The sequence below is a fragment of the Trichechus manatus genome, unplaced genomic scaffold (genome assembly GCF_000243295.1).
Source record: "Trichechus manatus latirostris isolate Lorelei unplaced genomic scaffold, TriManLat1.0 scaffold00047, whole genome shotgun sequence".
Classification (NCBI taxonomy): Eukaryota; Metazoa; Chordata; class Mammalia; order Sirenia; family Trichechidae; genus Trichechus; species Trichechus manatus.
The window spans coordinates 4,221,469-4,228,284 of NW_004443983.1; the positions used below are offsets into that span (position 1 = coordinate 4,221,469).

At 37.7% G+C, this 6,816-nt stretch overlaps 1 pseudogene; it reads left to right on the plus strand.

The window, feature by feature from the left end:
• The first annotated feature begins 372 nt into the window (after positions 1-372).
• LOC101347591 (heterogeneous nuclear ribonucleoprotein A1 pseudogene) lies at positions 373-1,575 on the plus strand (annotated as a pseudogene).
• Positions 1,576-6,816: the final 5,241 nt, after the last annotated feature.

A 6,816-nucleotide genomic window follows, 5' to 3' on the forward strand; every position in this document is an offset into this window, starting at 1 on the left:
TGGTATCCTGAAGGACATGCAGGGAAGAGCTGAAAACTTTCCAAGAACAGAAGAGTATAATCCATTTGATTTTGATAACTTTCCTCATAGTTACTTGTAAGGGCTCTAACATAGCCTGGTATTTTCAAAGTATAATTTTTCTGAGTGAATGGTCCTAACTCAAGAGCTTGAATCTTTATTGTAACCTTGGATCTTATTATACTCGGAACTCAGGACAATACTTATCTTAGGAATCTTTACTTTTCATCTTAATTTCCTGCTTGGAAGTCAAGAGAAAAGTAGTTCTACTCAACTTTTATCATTATACTTTTGGTTATGACAAAAATTGTTTTGCAGCTAGCCCAAACTTTTTTCAGTGGAGGCACTTATAAGTAATTGAGTGGTAAGAGATGGTGTATTATCAGCTTTCTGCCAGGGGACACCACTGAGGAAGCATCATTAATTAAAGTCTTTCTTCCCACTGCTGTCATGTCTGAGTCAGAGTCTCTTAAAAAGCCCAAACAGCTGCAGAAACTCTTCATTGGAGGGTTGAGCTTTGAAACAATACATTACAGTCTGAGGAGTCATTCTGAGCAATGGGGCACACTTACGGACTGTGTGGTAATGAGAGATCCAAACACCAAGTGCCCCAGAGGCTTTGGTTTGTCATTTATTCTGTGGTGGAGGAGGTGGATGCAGCCATGAATGCAAGGCCACAGAAGGTGGATGGAAGAGTTGTGGAACCAAAGGGCTGTCTCACAAGAAGACTCTCAAAACCAGGTGCCCACTTAACTGCGAAAAAGATCTTTGTTTTTGGCATTAAAAAGACACTGAAGAAAATCACTTAAGACATTGTTTTGAGCAGTATGGGAAAATTGAAGCAATTGAAATCATGACTGACTGAGGCAGTGGCAAGAAGGGTGGCTTTGCTTTTGTTACTTTTGATAACCATGATTCTGTAGATAAGATTGTCATTCAGAAATACCACACTGTGAATGGCCACAACCATGAAATAAGGAAAGCCCTGTCGAAGCAAGAGATAGCCAATGCCTCATCCAGCCAAAGAGGTCAAAGTGGTTCTGGAAACTTCGGTGTGGTGTGGTTTTGGTGGGAAAGACAAGTTTGGTCATGGAGGAAACCAGGGGGTGAAGTGGCTTTGGTGGAAACCATGGTGGTGGTGAATATGGAGGCAGTGGGGATGGTAACAATGGATTTGGTAATGATAGTAGTTATGACGGAGGTAGCCCTGGTTACTCTGGAGGAAGCAGAGGCTATGAAAGTGGTGGACAGGGTTATGGAAACCAGGGCAGTGGGTATGGCAGCAGCTAGAACAATGGAGAAGGGGAAGGCAGCTTTTGCAGTGGTAGTGGAAGCAATTTTGGAGGTGGTGGAAGCTACAATGATTTTGGCAATTACAACATTCAATCTTCAAATTTTGGACCCACGAAGGGAGGAAACATTGGCAGCAGAAGCTCTGTCCCTTATGGTGGTGAATGTCAATACTTTGCCAAACCATGAAACCAAGGTGGCAATGGTGGTTCAAGCAGCAGCAGTAGCTATGGCAGTGGCAGAAGGTTTTAATAACTGCCAAGAAACAAAGGTTAGCAGGAGAGGAGAGCCAGAGAAGTGACAGGGAAGCTACAGGTTACAACAGATTCGTGAACTCAGCCAAGCACAGTGGTGGCAGGGCCTAGCTGCTACAAAGAAGACAGTTTTAGATAATATTTATGGTACGGGAAAAAAACTGGGGGACTTTATTTGTGATTAATTGTGTAACAGGTTAGTTTCTGTTCTGTGGAAAGTGTAAAGCATTCCAACAAAGCATTTTAATGTAGTTTTCTTTTTATTCCCCCTATGCTGCTGATTGCTAATTGTAATAATCTGATCATGATGCTGAATAAATGTGTCTTAAAAAAAAGAGAGAGAGAGAGAGGTGATGTGTTATCAGATACGGAAGGTGTTGCTAGGTAAAAAATCTACAGGTATGAGGGTATTTGTTTAACTCACCACCGAAAACTTGTGGATGGTGAGACTACAGATTTCGTCAAAATAGTTCTGTGATATTCGAAATGGGCAGAAAATAACTGAATTTTAAAAGTGCCTTTGCTTGGCTAACAGAGAACCTGGAACCATTTGTCTTGTGTCCACAAGACAGTGCGGTCAGCAGGACAGAGGCAATACCTGCCACTTGGGAACTAAGAGCAACAAATGGGAAACCTGAAAGTGACAGGCTGTAACTCACAAGTGTCCAAACCCTGCCCTCAGATACTCTTAGGCAGGTCCCACTGGGGCTTTAGCTGGAAGTCAATTGAATTTCAGGGCTGAAAAGAATTCTTGGTCTACTGGGAGCAACTATTCTCAGCTGAAACATGGACAAGGAGTTTTAGATAATAATCAGACACTAACAGTAACCATCTGGATAAAAATACAATTGTTTTGTCTCCCTTACAACCAGCCACAGACCCGGAACACATATCCAAAGGTAATAAACTAAAATTACGTCTTCAGCCTCCATTTGATATTAATTAGACATCACACATCCTGTATGGGAGCCCCACTTAGTATTCCAGTCAGAGATGGGAAACTTACAAAGGGAACACTCTCACTCTGTGAGAAACCGAGCCCTCTGACCCCTGCCCCCCAGGAGAAGAGGAAGTACATACGTAAGAGACCATGACTATAAAATGAATTATTAAGGAGGAGAATCAATCCCAAATAATCGTTCCATTCAGAAACAGCTTCTATGACTTTGTAACCATAAGTGGCCCAACAAAATGTCATACATATGGGAATTCTTAAATGCAAAGGGGTGATGGTGAATTCTTCACTTAAATCAGTCCACTGGGCATGGTTTATGATAATCCATGATCTCCACATCTTTATGTAATATATGCTTTAGGAAAATGCAATAAAATAGAAGAGATTATCTTGGAATATAAATATAAATGAAATGCACAAATGAAATCATGAACACAGATTTCCATCCCTATGCGCTGAAGGAGCTCTTGAACAAAGTTGAATAGGTGTAAGATTGTTAACCTGGAAAGTTTTGGGGGCAAGGTAAATTTTAACGAAATATTTCATCAAAAGAAATATTTTCATGGAGAGACAGAAAACTGGCATCCTGGAAGAAAAAAATGCATGGGGAAGAAATATCCTAAAGTCATGGGCAATTTAGCCAGTGGATTTTCTCAAAGCAAGACTCCCTCCAGTGCATGACAAGAAACAAAAAGAGGGTAGACCACCAAAGTTTCAATTGCTTTTCAGTACCTAACAGAATGTTTATAATTAATGAGAAAGGAAACCAGAATCCATTATAAACAGATTTATAAACATACATATAATAAAAGTAAATACAGTGACCTGATGAAAATAAAACTTAAGACAATAATTTTTTCCATAAAGAAAATGTACACATATTAGCACAATATTCCAAATAGCTCACATCTTTCAGGTTATTTTTGTGAAAATCTGTATACTATACTATATACAGAATCATGCAAATCATCATCTTTCAAATCTTGCCCTGATTGCATATTGAATCCAAATAGTAAGAATTTAAATCGGGATATGGCCACAGATTCCTGCAGTAGCTTGTTCATGACATATATGCTGTATTATGTTTTTCCAAGTCTCAAATGTTTGTTCCATCATGAGCCAAATATACAGAACATCCTGAATAATTAGTTGTCGTGAAAAAAAAACTGTCGGTAAAGATACGCAGGTAGTGAATATCTGCTCTGGTGAATTATCTGTGGACAAAGAAATTATCCACTTACTACTCACACTATATCTGATTATACTCTGCCCAAAAATGGATTAGATAGTCACACTTGGAAACACTTTGCATTAAGCTAGAGATTGCATTTGGCGGTATCTCTGCATTCGAAATAGATTTAAAATGAAGCAGCATTTGACATCCTTAATGAAACTTGATGGTGTAGCTTCCGGTATTTAATCTGTAGATAATTTGTAGAATTTTATTTTAAAAGAAAAGGCAAGGGGAGAAAGAAGGATGATGGATGGAGGCAGGTAGGGAAAAAAGAAAAGGAGGGGAGTAAAGGAAGGAAGGATGGATTTATTTTAGACTCGTGGGAGTTCATAAGAGGTCTCCAGAACAGACCAAATTAATTTTATTGCTGTCTCAGGCAATGCAAAGGCTATCATCTGTCAATAGTAGTTATGGTCATGATGGGTTCTTTTAGTCACAACCACTTAGGTACACTGATGAAGAAAATCAAACAAAAAACCCCTAAGCCAAGTTATCTAAATGAAAGAACGGTTTTCATCAAAACATATAATAATCAATATCTGCATTTTATTGAAGACTCATCAAGTTAGAAATTGTAAGGAAACATAAATCTACCTGGTTATTCAGTGACAATTATATGATGAATTATTGCAAATGGAAAAATAAATGACACTTCCTGTCAAGGATATTCATGTGGAAGAAAAATTCTAGGTTAACCACCATTGAAATAGTTTTAATGTAAGAGCACAATTGTTATTTCCTAATTCCACTCTCTTTATCCAGGCCTCTGGTTCACAAAATTTAAATAATCTCTTCTTTCTTTGAATGACCATTGTGATTTTATAATTTCTCTATCAAAAATAAAAGCGTTTTGTGAAGACAGACCCTGACTGAACAACTCAACATCACTCAGTCCAGCACAATATCTTGTGCAGAGTAGCTGCTCAGTAACTGTTGATGATAAAAAATGATTGTATGATACTTACAATAATTAAACAATTTCTGTATTAGATATGTTTGTGCTTAACCTGGCAACTCCATAAAGTGTTTCAAGAAATTATCAGCCTATATTCAAAAGTAATATCTTTAGAAATTATATGATGTTATATAATATTTTATAGTGTCTACCCAAAGTCATTGCCATTGAGTTGATTCGACTCATAGCGACCCTGTAGGACAGAGGAGAACTGCCCCATAGGATTTCCAACGCCATAGTCTTTATGGAAGCAGACTGACACATCTTTCTCCCATGGAGCGGTTGGTGGGTTTCAACCGCCAACCTTTCAGATATCAGCCAAATGATTACCCACTGCACCACTAGGGCTCCTTATATAGTCTTTACCGCAAACTCGTATTTGAAAGTTCTGTCTTAGAGGTAGATAAGTGACCTCTATATTTTCTAACAAATAAAGTTTCAAAGATTAAAGACTCTTATTATTAGTGGTTTTAAAAAATCAACTGATCCATGGAGAAAGAAATTCTCTGACATAGACATTTGTTTGTGTTTAGTTATACGTGCATTAACTATTTCACCATAAACTTCTGCTCTGGAAAAATTTTAGTAGGAATAAAAAAAAAAACTACATTTTCAGAAATAATGTTAGCGCCTATAGGTGCCACTTGTTATCCAGAGATATTGAGATATGGTTGCGAGTTAATTGTCCAATACTATTTAGTACAAAAAGAGTGGAAGATAAAGCATCTAACTGATGCATTAGTAGTCATTCCCACCTCCAAAAGTTGCAGGAGGCATTTTTAACAGCCTTCATTTTCTTTGCAGGAGATCTCCTTTTTGCAGTGAATGGAATACTCACTGTTTGTTCTATCTCACATTTACTTAGCAAGAGCCATTATCAACCAGGCACACAACTTCACAGAGTAACAGATGTATAGAGCGACAATGGCCTTCATCATAAGCACAATTCTTTGGGTAAGTGGCTCTTACAAAATTAAGTGCTTTCCATTTTTCCTTGGAACCTTGTCGACTTGAGTAGACTTTTTCTTGAGGTGCACAGAGGCCTTTTTATATTCATTATTATATATTGTTAATCTATGGTGGTGAGGAAATCAGTGGATTTCTTTTCTCCCTTTCCTTTGTAACCTTCATTTTGATTTAGATCCTCATAATTAGTTTTGAAGAAAATGAATGAATAGAATTATAGCACTACTTTCCGTGAATCTGTGGAGTGGAAACATGTCAGGCTTTCCATCATAACCCTTTCATGGATAAATAATTTTTTTGGAATTTTCTGGTTTTGCTATGTTTTTTCATTGATGGAATGGATGCTGAATCATTATTGTTATTTTTTATCATTATTTGAAAAACTAGGGCACCAACTGCAAGCGGGACATATCAGTCCCATCTTCTATGAACCACACCACACATGCAGGACATATGGATCACATGGCCCAGGAAGCGCGTCACAAATTGTTCCCAACCCAAAAATAGCTCATTTACTTGAATATTTCTGAATACCAGTAACCGTACCTTCCCAATAACACGAAAGAAATAGTAAACATACTTGCAAGCCTTATCTCACTGTACAGAAGCCAAAAGACACAAAAAAATTCACGCAATCATTCCTCTGGGAAGCATCCGCTCGTATGAATGGCTCTCAACATTCAAATATGGCGCAGACCAGCTTCGTTGTTTTTTAGGCAGCTGCACCAGTATCTGCCACAATACCAAAAGGTACTAAAGTGGCTCAAATATCTGCCAGTTAACCTCCAGGAATGAAAAAATTTAACCCAGGCATATATATCCCATGGTCCTATTTCTAAAATTTTATGCAACCATTGTGAAAATGTTCCCTGGGCTGGAGTTTAATATTTCATCTTGAATTTCTTTCTTTGCTTTTTTCTGCCCCCCTTTTTAAGTCTTGGGAAAAAATGGGAAAATATTTTGAAGAAAACATTCTGTTGCTCAGAATGGCAAATGCAAAAAGACAGAATTGTTAAGTGAGGAAGAAACTTACATCAAGGTTAACTGTATTTTTAAATAATGTGCTAAACGCCACTTGCCCAGAAGAAGGATTTTTCTATAACAGCAACAACAAAAGAACTATGTATATAAAAAGCAGAACTTT